Source organism: Pocillopora damicornis, chromosome 4, assembly GCF_964200805.1.
Source record: "Pocillopora damicornis chromosome 4, jaPocDami1.2, whole genome shotgun sequence".
In the NCBI taxonomy this organism is placed as follows: Eukaryota; Metazoa; Cnidaria; class Anthozoa; order Scleractinia; family Pocilloporidae; genus Pocillopora; species Pocillopora damicornis.
This window is the reverse complement of record NC_142673.1, coordinates 11,986,909-12,010,468: the sequence shown is the minus strand read 5'-3', so window position 1 is coordinate 12,010,468 and position 23,560 is coordinate 11,986,909. Positions and strand designations below refer to the sequence as shown.

At 37.8% G+C, this 23,560-nt stretch overlaps 2 pseudogenes across 1 annotated transcript; one reads left to right on the top strand and one right to left on the bottom strand.

Annotated features, from left to right (window-relative positions):
- Nucleotides 1-7,808: 7,808 nt before the first annotated feature.
- On the bottom strand, nucleotides 7,809-13,596 carry LOC149046826 (uncharacterized; annotated as a pseudogene). Its single transcript, XR_016185470.1, has 4 exons — nucleotides 12,437-13,596; nucleotides 10,031-11,352; nucleotides 9,582-9,736; nucleotides 7,809-8,865 (listed from the first exon to the last, which is right to left on the bottom strand). The product of XR_016185470.1 is annotated as an uncharacterized LOC149046826 (transcript).
- A 1,162-nt stretch (nucleotides 13,597-14,758) lies between these two features.
- On the top strand, nucleotides 14,759-17,004 carry LOC149046825 (t-SNARE domain-containing protein 1-like; annotated as a pseudogene).
- Nucleotides 17,005-23,560: the final 6,556 nt, after the last annotated feature.

The window sequence follows — 23,560 nt, the reverse complement described above, 5'->3', positions numbered from 1 at the left end:
CACCTTTTTACTATTATATTCAAATCACCTGCCATTTTCTGACTTCCATCCAACAGTGATACAGTTGGAAGGTCTGCAGAACCACCACCACTACCAGATAGCCCTTGTAAACCCTGTGGACCAGTATCACCCTTCTTGTGATATTTTAGACTTAAAGGACTCCCCTCAAAATTAGAAGCTACTAGTTTTCCATGCGGGCCGCCCCGCATACGGTCTGCCATGTGCTTTGCACTAGTTGGCACCAACTTATCTATCTGAACTCTTACACTGCCATAAGAGTCCACGTTTACTTCGTTCTAGTTCTAGAATCTTTTAGCTGTGCCTAGATCCAGGTTAAAGACGTATCATGATAGAGCTTTTTCTGTAGTTGCTCCCTAAGCTATGGAATCAATTGCCTCTTGAACTCAAGAGTGTTACCTTTGTTGATCAGTTCAAGACGCAGTTTAAGACACCTCTTTAAGTTAGCTTATGATGTCGTCTATTTTTAGGTAGTGTAGTTTAGTTAATTTTATTATAATAGCTATTGGCTTTTGTATTTTATAGTTTAACCACTGTGGTACAGCGCTTCGAGCAATTAGTGGACACAGCACACTATAAGTGTTTTATTATTGTTATTATTATTATAAACCTCATCGAGTCATCCAGTCATCGGGGAAACAAGCTGGACTCTTGAAGTGGCCAAATCCAGAAGATGAAGTTTGTACAGATCTGAAGTCTATCCTGGCAAAAATAGAGCCCCCTGTCCCCGCTGGTAAAACAAAAAGGTAATTCAAGGTTCACGATGACACTGTTGCCATGATTGAGTGACTTTTTGCCTAACCATCGTGCCAATTAAGGAGGACAAATAGAACAGAATTCATGAATCCTCAGTCGGTTACTTCTGTTACAATTTATGTTACCTGGTTAGTAGAAAATTTAAGGTTTAGTTGAACATTTTAGTATGATTTTCTGCTTGTGTAACCATTTGTTTTTGTAATCACTCAAGCTAAGAACCACAATTTTTGGAACCAGTGCAAAATTGTGGAAAAATGCGTGTTGAAAAAAATAACTATATATTCCATTTACATATTATACAAATGAATGGAGATTGGTGCAATGAAGCATTGGTATATGATCAAGTGTAAAACAAAGCTACATAAACTTTATATCGAAAATAGCTTTAAAATGGTTTGTTAGGTTTTCTAGTTAATTCCAATAACTTCCGTTACCTAAACCGTTACTAATAAGAAAGGGTTTTCAATAACATGAATCAAATACGTTGATGTAAAGTGTGATTGAAATGAATTACAAAGTAGAAATAGGTATTATCTGCACAAATAGAGTGCTTGCAAGTTATCTGTAGAGGAATTTTAAACAATTGTGTACTAGTTTGGATTTTTTTTGTTCACATTTTCCATCGCATAAGATCCCTTTGAATGCTAGAAAAATTAAAATTAAGGACTTTACTAGAACCACTTGGGCTTCAGGATTTCAAGGAACTCCCAACTGTCTCAATTTGAATTGAAAACATGCAAATTCCAGACAATGTGGTCCTAGTCACACTTGACGTTAGTTCTCTCTACACCAACGTTCCTCAAGAAGAACGAATTGACGTTCTTGGCCGCCATTACGAAGATCACTATGAGCAGAAATTACCTATTACAAGCGATTTACCAGTACTAGTGCGGCTCATACTTAGAGAAAATTCTTTCAAGTTTGATGAAAAACACTTGGTACAAACTCACAGCATCACTATGGGAACTAAAACGGCAGTCGATTTTTCCGTTATTTTCATAGCGGACCTTGAAAAACGACTGTTAGCAGGTAGTCCAGTTCAACCATTTGTCTGGAAAACGTTTATCGACCACATATTCTCTTTGTGGAACATTACATTGGAGGAAATTTCTATTTTGTAGACTTCGCCAACTCGTTCCACTCCACAATCAAGTTTACTTGTGAAATGTCACTCGAACACTCTGTCTCTCTCGACACAGAGATATTCAAGGGACCATGTCCTTCAATTCTCAAATTCTCGATTCGCAAACCCACTTTAAACCCACTGAAACTTTTCAGTATACACACTTCTGATCCTGCCACCCTTTAAAGACGAAAAAGGGTTTTACTAAAGGAGAAGCACAAAGTCTTTTAAGAACCAACTCAGTAAAGGAGAATTTTGATAAACACAAACGAGATCTTCAGCCAAGACTCTGTAACAGAAGCTGTCCTACGACGTTCGTTCATAAAATCCTTACTGAAGTTTAGTTCTCCGACAGAACAAAGACCCTTCATGACAAAACAAAGAAGGCGAAAGAAATTTTACCATTTGTTACCACTTATAACCCGGTCACACCAAATCTTAAGAAGACTCTCATGAAACACTGGAACATCATTCAACAGCAGCGTAGACTTGCACATATCTCTAACCAGCCACCGATTGTATCTTACAGGAAGGAAAAATCACTCAAGGACATTTTAGTCCGTGCAAAACTTCTTTTCATCATGCCGCAATCATAAAAACATGCAAACAAAGAAGCACCTTCAAAAGGTTTTTTTTCAACTCGGAAGGAAATGTACATATGATCGCTGGCAACACGCTCAGCTGACGGCAACTCAACCGAGCCAACGAAACTAGCCCCTTACCATTCCTTCGCTTTTACTTCGAACCTTTTGGTTGATCTTTCATAGCAAACGTAGAAGCTGAGTACACGTAGACTTAATTGAAAACATTTCAAATTCAAATTCTTCTTTAGAGGATTTTCACTGAGTCAACTTTCATGGGCTCTTTTCTTGAAGCCATTAAAGATAAAAAAATAGACAGTTAAACTCAGTAAAACTTATCGGTGTGATGATTCTAATGGTTACAGTTTCTAGTGTTTAAAGCTGTATATTCGTTTTTTTATTAAGCGCATTTCCGGGCTATTTTAATTAATTAGATTTAAAATGATTTTCGATTGAACGATGGATCACCATTAGCATGCTTTGAATTTCAATCATTGCTCAATGAAATCAAATTGCACAAGAAATAATTGTTTGCTTATGATTGCAACATTCTTCAATGAAGAACACATAAGCATGAGCAATCAATGATTACTTGACTGTCGGTTTGATCTTAGAGCTCATTGAAATTATAATGGCGTATGCATCTTTTCAACACATCAATAACATTTGCCCAATTCCAGAGGAAGGAGAATATCAATTAAATGTTCTAGTTCAGTCATGCGTATGCAAGGTACTCCCTCAAAACACTTTGAACGTTGCCTTTTCCCTTTTAACATCATCGTTGTTGCTTTCATGTACTTGATCTCGAGGTTCATCGTTGTCATCATCATTTCAGTAGTCTTGATTCAGAAGACAAAAGTTGCCATCGACAGCACAAGCAACAGCAATTGAAATCTTGCTATCCAGCTGTTTCCGCGTATACGCCTGCGAATTTTTAGCATCCCAAAAGCCTATTCTACTGCTACTCTACCTCTACCCACCAGCAAACAAAGCTTTATTGGGAGCTACTTCCTATGAATCTCTTGCTGCTTCTGGAAATGGTTTTTGAAGCCAGGAAGCAAGAGGGTATGCACTGTCTCCAACTAAATACAGTTTGATGTCAGTATCCGCAGAAAAGGGCCCATAAGAATCTGATGTTGCTCTGCGAGATCAACGATTGTACATTTTGGCAGAACTCTTAAATACTGCCTGCAAAGCCAGATGTAAAGTCTAGGAAGTGTTTCCTGCTAATCACAATAGTATGGACAATGAGTTCATGTTGCTGATAGCGACTGAAATAGTCCACAGCACTGCCTGAAGGGTAGCCATTCTTATATGGGATTCATCAATTGCACCAACAATGTTTGGGAGCTCAGATTCAGCCTCTGTGATGGGAAACTTTATGTAATCATTCCTCAGGCCGAAAAGGGCTTCCACAACATCTTGGACTGCTTCAAGAGCAGTCAGTCTGCCAACGTTAAAGTTCCGGCCTATTCTCATGTACCAGTTCCCGTGAGCTAGGAGGTACGAACCAAGCGTAAGTACATTTTCTCGAGCAATGTGTGAGTACTTTTCCTGGAGCAATGCAGTCCCGCAATCTCATATTTTCACGTAATAGAGCAGGCCGCAATACGTTAAACAGAATATCAAAGGTATATTGGTTCACTCTCAGTTGTTTCTGAAATAATCCTTTCCATGTGCCTTTGAGCAAAGAGTTATTATTCGAGGGTTGTTGTTGTTTGCAAATAAGGAAGATTAACTCTTATTGGTGTTCGTCTATTTTGAACACTAAACTGGTCACCCATATGTGATCAAGCCCAACGAAGCAGATCATCTGACACTGCTGACCGCAATCGCTAATGCTGTTTCATTAAAACTACCAGATCTCAGGCCGTCTGACCCCACGCTTTGGTTTGCAGCCAAGCCGAAACGTTGTTCGCAGCACAAAATATCACCCAATAGAAAATGAAATTTGGTCATGTTGTGCACGTTCTTCCAACCCAATATGCCTCAGAGGTACGTGAAATAATTCTACAACCACCGAAATACAAAAACGTGTCTGCCCTTCAAAACGACAATGATTACAGCCGCTGCTACACATTGACGTCCTTGGCGATTGGAAGCCATCACGACTTTTATGACATACGTTGAAACTTTGCAGAGGTACAGTTGCCGATGCGGCCACTGATAAGATTTTTCCTGAGCTTTACCTGCAGAAGCTTCCCCTCACCATTCGCATGACTCTTGCGGTGCACAAATACACCAGTCTCAGTGAGCTCGCCGACATGGCAAACAACATGGCCATTTGGAAAACATTGCAGTCTCCTCCACTAGTGGGTGAACAACAAAGATCTCACCCCCAACCTGACATTTGTTGGCAAAAGCTTTAAGCCATTAGTACAGACGAAAAAAATTCTGAAGCGGGACAAACTCGATGCGACTGTTACTGAGGAACCTATTTCTTCAGTTGCCAATGATAGCGAATTAAACACCACTAAGAAGGAGTTAGGATATTTTAAGGAAGGCCTGTTGTCTAACTTTACATCTTGAGTTTTGTCGCGACGTTGTTTCCGTTTTGAATAAATCTGGTCGGGATCAGGGTCTACCAGTTGATTTTCACGTCCAGAATCGATGTATTCTTCGACCCATTATAAAACATGAGGTATTTGAGAGAAAACACAACAAGAGCGCGAGTAATAACGACGACCGAGTGTTGTAGTTGGCCTTACCTCTTAATTAACGCAGCTTTTGTTTTAAGTCCTTTCAGTGAATCACCTCTACATTTTAGCCAGAACTTTAATTCTTCATTCTTCAAAGTTGCGGGAGATCTTCCACATAGGGAAGACCCCGGGTTATCATCTTCTGTAAGTTGACAAGCAGCCATATATATGTGCGAAGTCAAAATGAAAGGAAAAGTTCCCTTACTGACCTCGACTTCATGATCTGGCCTGTAGTATAAAATGTAACAAGTTTACTTTCCCCTCCTTAGTCAGACACAATGTATGTCACGTGACTAAGCACATGGAACAAGGACTTGCAGTTGTCAGCCATCTTTTAATGACTGTTCATACATGGTGTCAGGAAGACATGACGAGCCAGACGTTCTTAGCAACCGAAAAAAGAGCTTTGGATCCTGCTGAGATCGAGGAGTTTTACTCCACGATCTCAGCTTGACGTCCAGCAGCTTGCAACATTCCATTGTAACAATATCCCTGCTACTGATCATTTATGTCACGCTGAAAGTGCGAACTTTCGCGCGAGCGTGTTATAATCCTGAAACGAGAGTGTGCGTTCATAATTAAAATTTCTATTTTGGTAATTCAAAACGTGTCAGTGAATGTATGCCACGTTTGGAGTGAATGACGTATTTTGGCTCTTTGATTTTTATCAATTAGGCCGGGAACAAAAGCGAAAGCGGACGAGCCGACTTTATTTGCTGACTTTCCAAGTCAGCTTTCCTTTTCTGAAACCGCTCTATTTTCTGGACCGTAAACGGCCAGACAAATACGTACGTGCTAGCAAATCGATACTAAGAAAGAGTATAATAGACCCTTTTGTTGAACGAATCTCGGATTTCGTCATTTTGGGTCATTTTTAACATTCACGCGAAATTCCCCCTTTTTTAAGTCTGCCTGAAATGAACAAGGGACGAACCGGACGCCACGACTTTTGCCTTCGATTAATGCACGCAACACGCTCACGCCACGACTACAAACGAAACGCGTATGTCGATCAAAATGAGAACGTTCCGGGATTTGACGGCGAAATTTAGCCGTTTAAACCGTGAAGTAGTGCGAATTCAGCATGTTAAATTTTTGATACTGTAAAATTTCGGTTATAAGCCCTTGGCTAGTACTAACTACTTAATAACCGGGCGCGAGGGCTTAACTGTAAAATTCCAAACTGAGGGATGAATTGCTTTATGGACCGAGCCTCTGGGCGAGGTCCATAAATCAAAATTTCAGCCCGAAATTATGGAATTTTTTAGTAAAGCCCGAGCAAACAAGGTTATTAAGTTTTTTTTTTATAATATGGCTTCAAGTAGGTAAAGCGCGCGAAATACAGTGAACTTATACATTGCCTTCATTTTCCGTCACAATTTCGTCAGGATAATAAAATTCAGAAAAGAAATGTTTTTCAGAACGCATAGTTAAAGAAGAGATACGTTTTTGTTCAATTTCTTGCTTTTTTAACGAAGTTCCTTTCAGCGAAAGTCACTAAGTTCGCTAGGTTTTGTAAACCAAAACCGTGGCGGAAAAAATCTGCTATGCCCGTGGGCGTTTACCGGGGGATTACGGACCGCTAATTAACCAATCTGAGCGCGCGTACTATCGCAGCCATATAATAAAACTTTGTAAAGGGTTTTGGGTAGGTTTAGCGGATTGAAAAGCGTTTGGAAACAAGCCATGGTAATGTTGATCTAAATTCGTTTTTAATTTGAAGTCATATTAAAGCAAAATTTCCAGTTAGCACTGTCATCCAGCAGAGGGGGGAAGGGGGGTTATCGGGGGGCCTATAACCGGATTGTTTTGTCTGCAGGTAGATGATCTAACCAGAATTTTACAGTATACACTTCGGGCCGTTTTACACGGTACGAAATTATCGCAGTGTATTCAACAATTTCCCAGGCTGAAGTCGCACGACTTTATATTTTAAAAGCCAGCCGTCTATCATACTGCATTTTTTCTTTATTTCAACCAGTACACGACTGAAATAGGACACATCCAAAGCCCGCTCGCGGTAGTCTCCCCCACCCACTACATGATGCTAAAGTTCCCACTGAGGCAAGCTTTCACACGCGAAGTGAAAACACTCGGTAACGTTATCGATCAGTAGGAATGCCTGCGAGTGTGTTAATCGACCGAACTACATAAGTTGAATAAGTACGCTACGGTTTTTTTTTTTTTTTTGATCATTGGTTCTCGCCCCCTTTTGCTTTTTGTTTTCGGCACCACGTTTCCGTATTACATTTCCATATTATTTGAAATGACCCCCCCCCCCCCGAAAAAAAAAAAGAAAAATTGGATGATGAATAAATTTGGAACTTATTGGACAATTATTTGTTTGTTCATTCAAAGAGGGTATTCTTACCTTAAAAAAATAGCCGAATAGCCGCTATGATGGAAAGGGTATTCTGATAATAGTAATGAAAGGTAGCATCGTGAGGGAATAACATCATTTTCCAGGTTCTCCCATTCCATAATCTAACAGAAATACTTAACAATTATTCCACGAGTACGCATTGGACATGAGCTTGTAGATAGCCAACCAGAGGATTGAAGTTGGCTATAACCATGTCTTACCCAACACACGCGAGTGGAGAAACTGTTTTAATAAGAACTACCACGTGGTAACAGCGAATCTTGCTATATTTATTTTATCGTAAGGAAGACAATTTTTGTAAAGAAAACCATCCACTGGCCGCTAAACAAATCAAAACTTAGTTATACAACTTACTTGACAACATTTGGTGATTGAAAAGTACTCTGACGTTAAAATTAAACAGTGATAAAACAACAGAGTAACAAAAAGTTAACAAAGTAACATTTTCAAATTTGCACGACATTCTCATGTCATCGTTAGCTTTACAGCTGTACATTTGATTTTTCCAGTGTAAATAGTATGTTATAAGGTTACGTCATAAACCTGACGTCATAAATTTGAAGCTACTATGTTCCGTTGCGATTCACTGAAAGGGAAAATTTTGGAATAAGGTTTTTGCTGAGTCTTGCTGCTTAACATGGAAGTAGCCGAACATTTTCAACTTATTAAAAGATACAAAAGTTTAATGGTAAGAATTACTGATAATTAGTGAATTGGAGAAGGGAGCGTAAAGAAAATTTCTCTTTTCGCGGCAGTGTCTCAAACGTTTTGGCCAAACTTGTAGCTGGCTTATGGCTTCGAAGAGAACAAACTACCTGCAAGCAAGCAGTTTCATTATGTCCTTCCTGTGTGCTGTCATCTCACTGAAGTTCCACGACCGTCAAACAACTTGAGGTTGTGAAGAGGTCATAAAATCAAGGGCCGCTAGAATAACCCCAACGCCACAAATGCCGCTTCCAATTAGTTGGCCATCTGTCGATTGTCTCGGCATTCCAAATCTTTTGAATGTTTTTACATTACGCCAGTTATCCAGAGAAAAGTCATCGCAGTCTGGAAACTTGGACTGAAGCTCACTCATGATAAGAAAGACATAAGAAGTTTTGGAGAAAGAATATCCAAGGCCATCATCAAAATACGCTTCTTTGTTTTTTACATCGAGGACCATTAGTCCCCAATGTACATTGTCCATGTTTACCGGAACCAATACCAAGCTTAATAAGCCAGGCTTGACATTTTGCAAGATTTCTTCAAAACATTGCCGGATAAAGCTTCTCTCTCCAGTGTTGAGCCAGGTAATAGTGTGCGCTGGAAGACAGAGTAAAGACTCGTTTAAATCACATTTACGCTGCAATCTGGAAATTGCTGTGTCAATTACAGTGTTACCATCTTTTGTTATTGAACTGCATGATAAGTATGTTCAGATACAACTTTTTATCAAGTCAACAAAATTTCCTGAGAGCGGTTTCTGGCCACCTTATACTTCTAAAAGCGCTCCTGTATGATCAGCATGTTGATAAGATACAACATTTTGCAAAGTTACCAAAACTTCTTGGGAGTGGTTTCATCGCCGAAGTTAACAGAACTTCCTAGAAGCAATTTTCGAGCTTTGGAGCCACCTTAGTTTTCAACATCTCCCAGCAAATATATAGCCACATTTGTAGCAGTAACTGACAATAACCTATGGAATGGCCTATCTAAATATAAGAGTTTGGAAAGTGATGGAAACTATTTGTCAGCCTCTTTTATTCTACTTTATATTTACTTATATTAACTTTGTTACATGCGAAAAATTCTGTGTAAGGCATTCGACATGCATATGACTATATTGCATAGTTTATACAATGTAGCACTCTACTTGAAGGCTACATAACATATATTGCCTTACTGGTCAGTGAACTTGTAAAATGAATTGCAGATTTCTTTTGCCATCTGCCAGATAAAGCAATGGCTAAAGAGTTGTCATGGTTCCTGTTTGTTTCAAGTATGCATTGCTTGTAATTAAAACTCATTACATCACTTACATTTTTGTAGGCATCCTTTTGATACTGAGCAACATAATTCTGGACTTCCTTTGGGTACTTCTTGTTTTTTCGAAGAATGGACAGCTTTGCAACAACTTCCTGTTGTTTTGTTTTCCAGAACTGTAGCTTAGTATCTAACTCCTGATGTAGCAGACCTAACAAAACGATCCCAAATAATGAGAGTATCAAAGGGATTTCACTTGTTCACAAAACTGGAGCCTTATTTAATTGAAATGTGTGTAATAAATGGTATTGCATATCTTTTCAAAGTGGTGTTTAAAGAGATGATAACGGTCCTTTATATCACATGTTAAAGAAATAAGTTTTCTTTTTGTATATGTTGTTATAATAAATTGCAAGTTTGATGGGATGTTAAGCTGGCTTAACATCCCATCAAACTCACTAAGCTGGGTATTACATTGAACCCAGTGAAAAGTGAATTTGCTTACCTGTACTGGCAATGTCAAGTGTGTCATTGTGAGTTCCCCAATCTCTAAAAAAACTTTCCTGACTTGTTCAGTTTGGTGTAGTGCTATAAAACATCAGATGCAATAATTTTAATAAGTGTGTTGCAGTGATAACATAAGTATGCAATTCACATAAAGGACAACACAAGGAATAGTGCATATGGCAAGCACTTCAATGATCAATATGACTGAGCATTCACCAGTATTATATAAGAAATAATAAGCTAGAACTGACAGTCAGTCATCAGGAAAATGCCAGCCAGTTTGGTCACGTTTGACAAAACTGCAACTGTGGTCAAACATTTAAGTAACAAAATTAATTGCTCAACATAATGCTGTAGATTAGAAACAATTTCTCATTTAGTTCAGTTGCTACACATACGACAGGATGAAATTTAAAAAGAAATTTGAGAACTAGAATCAAAATAATCATAAAAATATTTGTTAGACCAGTGGGATTTTGAAAGTCAGATATATGTACTCTTGAGAAAAAAAAAAAGGCACTCTAACAACAAATAATAAGCATAGCACACCTTGGACTTGTAGGCATAACCAAATACAATAATAATAAACACTTACCAAATCTTTCGGCATGCATGTCTCCAAAATTCACATTGACGTGATGTCATGATGCCAATGTTAGATATCCCAGAAGCACTCAGGCATACAATTATGCCAGGACTTCAACCTGGGTGAACCAGAGAGGATATATAACACTTGCTAGATCTTCAATACCATGTGCGAACCAAAATACTTATTATGTTATATATCCCAGAAGCACTCAGGCAAACAACTATACCAGGACTTCAACCTGGGTGAACCAAAGAGGATATATAACACTTGCTAGAACTTCAAAACCATGTGCGAACCAAAGTACTTATTATGTTATATATCCCAGAAGCACTCAGGCATACAATTATGCCAGGACTTCAACCTGGGTGAACCAAAGAGGATATATAACACTTGCTAGAACTTCAATATCTTTTACAAACCAAAATACTTATTATGTTATATATCCCAGAAGCACTCAGGCATACAACTATGCCAGGACTTCAACCTGGGTGAACCAAAGAGGATATATAACACTTGCTAGAACTTTGAAACCATATGCGAACCAAAATACTTATTATGTTATATATCCCAGAAGCACTCAGGCATACAATTATGCCAGGACTTCAACCTGGGTGAACCAGAGAGGATATGTAACACTTGCTAGATCTTCGATACCATGTGCGAACCAAAAGTAATGCTCATGTTATATATCCCAGAAGCACTCAGGCATACAATTATGCCAGGACTTCAACCTGGGTGAACCAAAGAGGATATATATAACACTTGCTAGAACTTCGATTTACCATTTGCGAACCAAAATACTTATTATGTTATATATCCCAGAAGCACTCAGGCATACAACTATGCCAGGACTTCAACCTGGGTGAACCAGAGAGGACATATAACATTTGAGGGTCTCTACTGGTATTCTGAAGAAATCAAAGATTTATGCTGAAAAAGGAAGATCTCATAATTGAAGCTTAGGCTTAAAAGTTTATGTAACGCAATGAGTTCAATCTAGATAACGAACAAGTGGATCATCTTGCGCACAGCCTTTATGTGATTCTTGTTCAGAAGAAGTGGAATGTCAGATTTCGTCTAGATAAACAAATGCAGACATAACAATATCTTAATGCATCAATAAAAGAAGGCATTACAGGGTTGGAAATTAGCACTTACCCACTTGCCCAGGCGAGTGTCAAAACTACTTGGGCAAGTAAAAATCTTAGACTTTTTGTTGCATTTATTAAAGGCACTCGCCCGATGGCCAGTGCTGTCAAAATTAAGTTTCCATCCCTGGCATTACAGATCAATGAACCCATTAAAATGTAAAATGGTAATAGAATGATTATAATATAATGTGGAATCCATCAATAATGATAAGAGCACAAATAAATGTTTAGGTAAGGAAAGACATGTCTTGTGAAATAAAAATACTGAGATCAAGTTACAGTTTGAGTTCTAATATAAACTACTCTATTTTAGTCACACTGCTCATCAGTGAAAATGATTTTAGTAAGATGAGGTATGGTTAAATGGGGGTGGGGGGTCAGGGGCACCTCAGGAACCCCTCTAGCCATGCCCTTGACAAAGTTTAGCAATAAAAAAGAAAGAGGAAAAACAATATTTCTGTTTGTTATTTTTCTATTTATCTTTGTACTTTGTATCGGTATATTGTTTTATTATATCATAATTAAATAAATTTTGACCTCCAAAAGAAACGGATAAAGTTGACCAGAATTTAAATACAGGGGTGGCAGATTTTCCCCACTCACCAATTTAATCAAACACACTAACAGGCAATACAAAATGATTTAAAAAGATAAAATGATTTACCTTAGCTCGCCCTAACTTTGTAAAGTTCAACAAGGTTTGCCATCCTTGGTCTGGGATCCGGGACTGCAGCTTGAAGTAAAGCAACGTCCAATCGGGCACACGAAGGGATTTAAAGAATTTTGAGGCACTGTCCCCCAGTATTGCTTCCAGGGCTTGCTTCGGGTCTTTTTTTCTCAGCAGCTGTTCTGAGATATCGCTTATCACTTTAGCCACTTCAACATTCTGGTCCACCTGATCGGCGAATAAAGATGCAAGAGGCACCTGGAACTTATCGCAAACATCGCCGATCAAGGTCCACATATCGCTTGTACTGTCCGGGTTGTCCTTTGCCGGGTCCTGTGTGCCTGAGCTCAGCGTCGATTGACCGCCGTTTTTAACCTCATCTCGAAGGGCCTCTAACTGGGAAAGCACAATTCAAGTTCAGCCTTAAGCTTAAGATTTTCATCTTGACTCTTCTCGATATCCTCTATGGATATGGCTGACCTTGAATCGACTCCAAATACTGTTTGTACAGGGTCATGAATTTTGTCCTTGTTGTTGTCACGTGTGTCAGTCGCTGTTTGGCAATCTTCATTAACTTGGCCAATATTTAGGCTGTTGATGCCATCAACCAACCAACTGTACTTTTCTTCTTCGCCCGCTTTTAGTTTTTGCCGAAGTATTGCGGAAACAACGCCGAAAGAAGAGGCTATGAATACCTCTTCTTTGTGAACTAGTCGTCGATCCAAGTGCCCGCCATTTTAAAGATTCGAGAGTTGCACTGAGTTAAATTATTTTGGAAAGCTTGACACCAAAGGGCTACTCGACATGATTTTTCCTACAGGAATGCCGTATATTTTGGAATTCAGGAGATACCAGTCCCTCGAATCGCTCGTGGAGTGCAGCAATTCAGCTCTTCGAATATCGAAGGCATCCATGCCGCACAGCACCTGATCGAAATGAGAACAAATTTCCCGCTCTTGTGAGTAATGTCTGAAATTCAACCTCAAGAAATGTCAAAAGAAAAATCCAGCCCCTCAAAATAAACAGGATTGACGCCATTGAAGGTTGTACACAACGGTGTTAATGTAATCACCGAACGCTCCCCTGTTGAAACCACAAATCGAAAGCGATGATAGCTACTGAGCCGGATCGTGACGTCACACCATAGCAACCAAACCCCACGAATTTTTGAACATCCGGTTTGCTCTGGCTCGTCGTGTTTATTTTCCACGCCAAAAAACAAGCTATCAAGCCAACAGCTGACTGGAAATAGATCACAGAATTCCCGGATATTGTGAAAACAGCCACAATGGCGAAGTGCAAACCTCCGGATAGCTGGATAGTGGTGCAAAGGCTAATGTTGTGTCACTGAAGACCTGCGACAATCTCAAGCGAAGACCACGGCTGACAAAGATGAACACTGTGTTGATTTCCTTCTCTAAGCACAGACTAACACCTTGTGGAGAAGTGGTGTTGAGCGCAAAATACAAAAATAATGTCGAAGAGGTCAAGTTCTTTGATGTAAAACCCGAAGGGGAATCAGTGCTTAGAGGAAACATCTGTGTCAAACTTGGCCTACTAGAGAGAGTTCACTAGCAGACCAGCGACACACCACTTGCAAGAACAGTGGAGTTGGATGACTATCCAGAGTTGTTCAAAGGATTAGGATGCTTGCCTGGGACATATCGCATTGAACTGGCTGATAGTGCTACCCCTGTTGTACATTCCCCAAGGAAGATACCAGTACTTCAGACAGAGAAAGTTGTTGAAGAACTGAAAGGGATGGAAAAGCTTGGAGTTATTGCGTGCCAAGAGGAACCGACAGAGTGGGTGAACTCACTAGTGGTAGTTCAGAAGCCCGATGGTTCAGTGAGATTGTGCATTGATCCTGGAGATTTAAATGCTGCCATGAAGAGGTCTGACTACCCTATGAAAACTGTTGATGAAGTTGCAAGCTGTTCTCAAGGTGCTAATACTTTCAGTATCCTAGATGCCAAAAGTGGCTTCTGGCAGTTAAAGTTAGATGAAGAGTCCTCGCTTCTATGCACCTTTAACACCCCAATTGGTTCTTACAGGTTCACAAGGCTGCCCTTTGGCGTAGAGTGTGCCCCGGAAATCTTCCAAAGAACCACGGACCAGATGGTTGAAGACCTGGATGGTGTTGAGGTCATAATGGATGACGTAATCGTCGCGGAAGATGAAACAACACATGATGAACGATTGCAGACATATCTGGAAAAAGTATCAAAAAAAGGGCTTATAACTAAAGAAAGAGAAATGTATAATCCGCCAGAGGAAAGTGCCTTACATAGGACATCTACTCACCGCAGAGGGCCCTAAGATTGATCCCCTGAGCCCGGTCGTTCAAAAGAGGGTTAAACTAATCTGAGGTTAGGGCTAACCGAGGGTTAAATTTCTCAACCGCAGGTTTGTTAACACAGGGTTAAAATAGCGTTTCTTAAAGCGCGGTTAAAGAGCCGGTTAGTTAACCTCGTGTTAGACGCGGCTAACCTGAGGTTAGCAACCCATAATATTCTTTTCGTAAATTGTTGCTATGGTGAGCAAGTTGCGAGCTACAGAATGGCTTTCCCTGCGGTCTCACGCAAAGCCCGTAAAAAAAATTTCAGCGCGTCCGAAATAGCCATCTTAACGGAAAAAGTAGAGGAAAACCTTTCTATTATACAAAGTAAACTTACGAACAGCGTCACAAACCAAAAAAAAAAATGAAATATGGTGTAAAATCGCGGATGCTGTCAACGCCGTAGGAGTTGCTCGGAGGACTACCACCGAGGTCAGAGAAAAATGGAAAAATTTACACGCACAGGCCAAAAAAGAGTTCACAGAACTGGCCAAAGAGCAGAAAAAAACTGGAGGAGGTGAAGCTCCGAAGATGCCGTCGGCGGCAACTGCTTAAATCATTGACCTTTTCAGGGAAACCCCATCATTCACCGGCCTTGAGTCAAAAGGTGAGAATTAACATCCACTGTTGTTTAAAACTTGAACTTCTTATTACCTTAGGAATGCATAAGTTTTTTGATTGTTTATAGGAAACAAGACAAATTTTCGGTTTACAATTTCCGCTACATGAACGACAGCTTCAGAAGTCACTCTCTTTATTAGCTTTGATTATCATATTTGTTACACTATTTGTCACGCAACCTACGGCGAGCACAAAAATAACAAATATTCCTAAAAAACTGCAGAAGTTTTGTGTAAAAGCTTTTAAACTTACCATTTCTTCAAGACTCCCTCAAAGCTTCCCAGAAAGAGACCTGTCTTGAACTGAACAGCCAGTACTTTAAGTGAATTTAGATCAGTCATTTCGGTAATGATTTACTTTGAACCTTTGAACCGATGACAAGTAATTTTAAACAAGAGGTCACTTTTTTTTTCACCGAAATATGTGGGGATGTTTTTTTAAAGGCCCTGAAGCAAACCAGCCCACGGAAGTGGCTGCTCAATTGGAAACAATTGAGGTAAATGAAGACCTGTTTAAAGAACTCCAAGAAGCTGTGCAGCAAGATGAAGCCAACACCCAAGAAATCGATGTTGAAGTGGTCAATACATCGAAAGAAGAAAATCATCATAAAAAAAAGAGTAGAAGAAAGACAACACAACACGACACTCTTGAGGCCCAATACAAAGCATTAGTTTTAAAGCAGGAAAATCTTAAGCTAAAAAAGAGGAAATTGAAGTTGGATGTGTTCCTTTTGGAACAAAGATCATGATCGATCCCTACTGTGTCTATAAATTTAAGTCCATGGATGTATAAAATGGACAATTTAAGCAGGATTCAAGTTGTAAGTTATATTATGGACATGTGAAGAAAGTTGTAATCACATAAAATTTGTATAAAATAGAGAATGCCCATGTTTTATATAATCAAAGATATAATGTGTTATGGGCAAGTAAAGAAATTTATTTACCTTTTTATTATTTATGTCTGATTGTAGAACATTTTTTTAGAGACAAGCACCCAGATTGAAATACAAAATAAAGTATATTTATTTAACAACTTGTGAAAATAGTTTTCTTAAATAATCATTTACTCTGATTTAAGTACAACCCATGTATCTTCCTCACAACTTTTGCCACAATGACAATATTAGGGCATCAGTGTCATAAAAATTTACAGGCAATAAGCAAAATTTATAGAATGAAAGAGACTGCAACCTTTTTTTTTTTTTGCTGTTGCAGTATTACCTCTGAACAATAGAGAAAGTCATATATATATAAACCAATAGCAGTGATCATTTGTGAAAGGTGAATGCAAAAAACATATAGGAGCCACTGAAATAAATTTCAGATTATTTAGTACATTAAATCCTTTCTGGCTGGCCGGTATGTCTACTGATAATGTCAGCGTCTGAGAGTGTCCAAAAAAACAATATTTAAATATATTCAATATATTCAAGCTAGTTTTACACTATGCTAATTTACAGTGGCACCTCCAACGTTTAAAACCATAGCGCAAATATTTTATCGTCCTCCCTGATGATGCCGTAGAACGGCGAAAGCTCGGAGTAAATATAGAAAGAACCACAGTAGCACTTGAAGGCTTCATTTGATCAATATCCCACAAATCAATATTTGGCTGAGAATTAGTAAAGAATTAGAAATGTGAAGTTCTAAGGACAATCTCTCAGACAAGGACATTAACAGCCCACATACTAGCAAGCTAGAAAGGGGTTGGTTCTTTTTAACACTCCCATCAATTTTCATCTTGCAAAATCATACACAATACTACAATAGTTTCATTCAGTTCAATTACCATTATAAACCATCAAATAAGGTGTATATATTAGGGCATGTGTAATATAATTATTCCTTTTCTATAAGATAAGATAGGTTTCCATCACCCCATGCAAGTTGGAAAGTAGTGAAATACAAAGTTCTAACAGCATAAAAAGTGTCTTGTGCAATTGATGGGGGGTAGGAGGGGAAAAAGTGAAAATATGTCAACATCTTTCACCATCTTAGAAATATTTCCATCAGCATTGGGGGGGGGGGTTAAATGCAGTGCATTACACATTATTGCACATTGCCTTGATCAATATTCCGCAATAGCATATTAGAACAATATCAAATACATAATACCAGTGAAGTAACAATTAATATAAAAATAAAGAACCCACAATTTACTTGAAAAAGAACACAACAACAAGCAGACTCAAAATCCAGCTAAACCAAGATAAAGTGTTGTTATTTGAGGAAGTTCTGCAAAACGTTGTGTTCAAATGCCCCACCCAGTTTTTTTGTCAGCCACCCCGACTTTCTACACATTGACCAACCTTTAAAGTGTAGACCTTTACTCTGAGCCATTTGCTTGCCAAACTGAACTATTTTCCTTAAACACCTGCATATTTAGTTTAGCTGGGTAATAACATGATTGCAGTTGCATTTTGGTGTAAATAAGCATGAGTAGATTTTTCAAAGACACCAAAATTCCACCTGCCTGTAGAGCGAGTGCAACTTGTGGTCTTTGAAATAAATACAAGTGTTTACTTACATCCAATTTTATTTGTAATTATGTTACAGAGTAAATTTTTTAAAGACAACAAAATGGGCAATTGCAATTTCGAGAATTTTTGCAATTTTTGAAAAAAACATATTTTAAAAAAATTTACAAGTGCCTATTTACACCAAATTACGATTGAAATCGACTCATCACCTATTAATAATTTACATGAATAAATTACATTTGTGAAGCTCCTTAAACAAGTGGTGGATGTGTGCACTAAAGAAATTATTATTATTATTATTATTATTATTATTATTATTATCATCATTATCACTAACACTATTATTATCATTATTATATGGCAAGAGAGAGTACAAATAAAGATTGTTGTTGTTGTTGTTATCTCTGAAGACATGGTCCAAAAACTGGAAGTTACACTGCATTACAACAATGTTGTGGGGGGAGGTAGGTGAACAGATGATTGACTTGTATATCTGGAATAAAGCATTTCCAAATGGGAAGCAAGACAACAAAGAAGAAAGTACCACTACCTCCCATCCGAAATTGCTAAGGCTCTGGTCTTACCTCAGATACAGCATCACAAGTAAGACATCACAGGAATACAACCATAATTATGTCTGTACTGCCAGGGAGAGTATCCTAGGACAGCCAGTAACCAGCAAAGGGGTAAAAGAATTGAATCCCAGCAAACAAGAGAAGTGGCATGTGTGTATTTACGAAGGAAGAGGTGCAGGCTAAGAAGCTAACATGGATTCTGGTAGTAAAGGAAAGCAAGCCCTCATCTCCTGTCATAGAAAAGTCTCTAACAAGCACTCTTGTGCTGTGAACCATTTTTAACCTTGGTGATCAAGAGTAGAAATAACGTTTCAGACAGATAATGCTCTGTTTGCATCATTTTCAAAGATACTTCTCTACATTTATTTTATCTATGTAAGAACATTGATCAAAAGTGAAAAATTGAACTCATGTAACTGTACAACTGCCACTGTTTCTCAAGATTTCTGTTGAAAGATGCAAATTTTATCAAATACCAAGGTCACAAAACTTGTTTAAGCTTTAGGAGAGCCAGGTTTTTGCATTGTTGCTTTAAAAATTAAGGAAAATATTTGAAACTTCAAATGAATTAAAAAGTATTATTGTAAGCTACCAAGCCACATGCTGAGCTAGAGGTAGTTGTAAAGCATCACGATGAATTAAAGCATCTTCTACTTGGTAAGCTGTTTAAAAATGTATTTTCTGAGTAAAACTAGAAATTTTTAGAAAAAAAAACAAAATAATTGTCATAATCTAAAAACATATCACATAGGGGGTGCATGTACATCAGAGAGTTCAGGTTACATGTCCTTCTGCTGTGTGTCCAAATATACAAACGTCAAGTGGTGTCTTAAGTTCTCAAGCTGATGACATGTTTCTCAGGCCATAAGATAACTGACGTCTTTTATTGCTCCTTTTGCCTAGCTGAGTCCTCATCCAACACATAAATTTTTTTCTCAATAAACAAAGATTTAAAATTTAAAAAAAAAACCAGTTTTTTAGTTGTTGAAAATTGATTTGTTTAAGGTTACAAACATATTTTGTATACATACCAGAATACATACCAGAATACATCAAGTTTATTTAGTTTATTAAGTTTCAAGTTTCAAGTTTATTAAGTTTGCAGGAAAATCTTTGTACAATAATCACCTCCTGCAAATAGCGAGCTAATCTAGGCAGGCGGTGTTAAGGACATACATTCAAATGGCCAGAGGTTTGGTTCACTCCCAACACTGGCTTAACTGCTGTAGTTTGTAGAAGGGCATCCTTATCTTCCTTTATCTCCACTGAATATCAGATTTAATGGTATGGTGTTTTTTTTCATTATTCGACTACCAACTATCCACAGCAGCTATTAGGAATTCAAGAGAGCTCTTACTTCTACTATCACATGGAGTTATGGAAGAGGTGAAACCCTGATGTCTCACACTTAAACTACCTAGTATCACACTATTTGCATTCAGAGAGTACTGTTTTGTTGTCATATGTTCCTGATATGTTCCCTCTGCTGCTGTTTATAAACTTCTTAAATGGCAGAAGACAGCTGTAAACCAACCACTAGTCATTGATTAAAATCAGAATATGGAAGGTGTTGACCTCTCCGATCGACAGGTTACCACCTATGCATGCCCCTCAAAAGTAACTGTGTGGTATTAAGAAATATTTTTATTAAGAATTATCTTTTGGAACTGAGCATTACAAATACCAAAATTCTGATGGCTAAGTGTTCAGAAACCAGTGCCTAAAATGTTTGAATTCATAAAGGCTGTTGTGGAACTGCGATTGAATGAGAGGATATTTCAGGAGAAAGAACGAAACCCAGAACCAGCAGCCCCTAACCCTCACTTCAGCTTCAACCCAAATTACTTCCATTACCCTACCTCACACAACAACAGGTTAGCCTGCAAAGTGCACACTCAACAGGTTGACACTCAGAGCCACAAAGATTGAGGAAGCCTTGTGGTAGACCAAGGGTTCAGCCAGGAAGGCCAAGAGACCAGCCTCACACTACTCCAAATTGAAATGTTTTAACATTAACTGCCTCTCCAGAACAACAACCTCGATTTCAACCCTTTGATAAGTACAACATAAATGAACACAAATTTTATAATTCAAATGTATATTTTTTTATTATAATAATCATCCTCATTACTTTGCTTTGCACAACCAAAGTTGATACCTTATTTCATGTGTGTAATTGACAAAGTTTTGTTGCTTAAGTTGTAAATAGTATGTACTCTTCATTAACCTACAATTAATTCTCAAACAGTGGAAAACTAGTACATAAAAATGTGTTTTTTAGAGGTTTCACTGGTTTCAGAACCATTTTTCCATAATTGGTAATATAATGTCATTTGATATGATGTCTCAATTGAGTTAGACTGTTTGCATCAGCAACTATTTTTTTATAACCTTTCTAAAAACATTTCCTTATTAAACTGAAGACTTCTTATTAAACCGAACCTCTTGCCAGTGTCTTACTGGCATGAAATCAGGGATTTAGTATTTTTCTTTAAGGCCATTAATGGCACATATACAGTAACGTTGATATTACAGAGTTTGTCCAATGTGAAGTCATAACCAGGTCCACTCGTCATAGCTGCTCTTTAGACTATCAGCCTTTAAAATGCAGAACATCACTTTTTCGACATACTTATTTCAATAGAACTGTTAAATTGTGGAATTCCTTGTCTTTGTCAATAAGAACCTTATCCAGCATTAATGCTTTCAAAGCAGCTGTCGTTAACTATTATAAAAAAAGCACTTATTGAAACGTTTGATCAGGATAATGTTTATACTTGGAATCATTGTGCCCCAATTGCTATTCCATTAAGAATTTAAGTTTTCATTGATGTTGTTTTAAATACAGTAGATATTAATAATTATTAACCTTTAAAATAAGAATTGATATATATTTTTTACACGTAAATTCTTATATTAGATATATATATTTTTATATTTTATTAAATTATCTATTTTATTTGTATTTTACTTAAATTCTCCCCTACCATTATTTTTATTGGGCTTTCACCTAGTTGGAGCTTGCTCTGTCGTGACTGTCCCTCACTGAGTCTTTCTCTTCACTATTCTTTTTTTTTGGATTTTTTTTCTTCTTCTTCTTCTTCTTTTATCAATTTACATTAACTGTCACCTAACTATTATTTATCATATTTATATGTTATGTACTCAGTAAGAGTCGAATAAATAAATAGTGAAATAAGAATATATGCTTTGTATATGCTTGTGCCTATTTTAAAATAGTGAAACCCATTTCAATAGTTAGCATCAATATCTGAGGTTCCAAAGGGTTACAATAAGTTTAAAGGAATGCTTTGGTCGAAAGGTCATGGTCCATTGTTCTTTCATTTTGTTATTTATTAAGTGCTTCTGCAAAAACAAACAACAGAAAAAAAATATGAAAAAAAAACACTTCATGGGGACCAATATTGAGTTGATGTGTGAAGAATGTCCCGATTTCCCATATAATTTAAACACAATGCAACAAGAAAACTGAGCATAAGTTCTCTGTCCAATACACTCTAGAGGTTAAAAACAATCAAGTTTAAAGATTTAATGATTGCAACCAAGAATTTACAATTAATAGATCTATGAATATGAGTCTATGAATCGAAACTTCTTGGTTACATTCTTTAAACCAGAGTAGCATCAAACCATGTAATAATTCAATTCAACACTTTCATTTCTCTGTCACAAGATAAACCACTTTCATTCAAACTGGGTGGTAGGGCAAGAACATTTCTCATCCACTAAAAGGTGCAGTATAACCTTTTTCTAGGACTGTCTATACTACCAGCTGCCCCTATCCTGCATCAGACTGTAAAGTTTGAGGCAAAATATGAAGAGAGAAAATGGCGGCATAAAAACATACCCCACAGATTGAGAGAAAAGAGAGGCTCATAGTGGTCTAAAGACGTCTAATGTGTAAATTTACAAAGCTCAGATTTCAAGTTATAAAAATAATGAACTTTAGAAGCATTGAGAATACTGCAAGAAAGACTTTGTTTACACTGGTCTCTACCTTCCTTGCATAACCCATGTCTCAGACTGCTGAAGGATTAACCCATTATTCCATTCTCCTCTTGTGGCAGGGCTGAAACTTATTGTCTCAGTAATAGCTCTTCCACCTCAGAGAAATGTATTGGTGATTCTGGAATTGCACTTATCTTAATTTCCACCAAGTCAGGCACAGAGCCCCTTTCTCTATGCCAAAAGTCCTCCAAAGTTTACATTCTTGCCCTGCAGAACACCTCTGACAGCTGATAACTCAGAGCTGAATAATTGAAGCACACCTTGTGCCCACGCAAATGACTATGTAAACAGCCCTTAAGATTGGTTGCAATAATGTCACACTGATATGATCATTTTCACCTGTAAGATGCAGTATTGTGTGAGTTATCATGATAGTGGAATGACCACTTCTTTCACCAATGAACTAACAGTGTTCTATGAGGCTGAGACAGTGTCTTGAATACTAAAGGATTTATTCTGCCCTAAAACACATGCCAGAATTTTGAGCAGGTAAAGTCTGCACATTTTAGGACCTCTCCTCTTCCACGTTAATAATAGGGACTTTTACATGAAACACCAACAGTTTTGTGGACTTGCACACACGTAAGTGTTGCCGTCTGTGTTTCTTGCCACCGCGGCTGACTTCTCTAGTTCGGTAATCAGAGTGGTTTGATGCAATACACACTACAGAAGTTTTGGGTGAAGTTTTTTTAACATTTCAATCAACTTTTTGCCTTGTCATGGAGAAAAATTAGTTCTTCTAGCTTTATTCACATTTCCAGGCCAGTTTTTGTAAGAATTGGTGTAATATTTGTGCATTTTTGCTTTTCCCACAGGCATTGATTAAATATGTCAGTTGAAAAGCATCTCAAGTAAGTTTGCTCACGCTTGTTTTGCTTTTCCTTTTGGTTCCCATTTGATAATGAATGCTAACACTCTTTGTCTTAACTACTTCCCAATGTTTGAAAGAAAACTTTTTGTTGATGAAGTTTTATTGTGAGAAATTTTTTATTGTTAGGTTTATTTTCATTCACTAAAGATTTAAAAGATTAAGCTTAAAATATATCTTCTGAAACTTGTGGATGGTTTTCAACTCC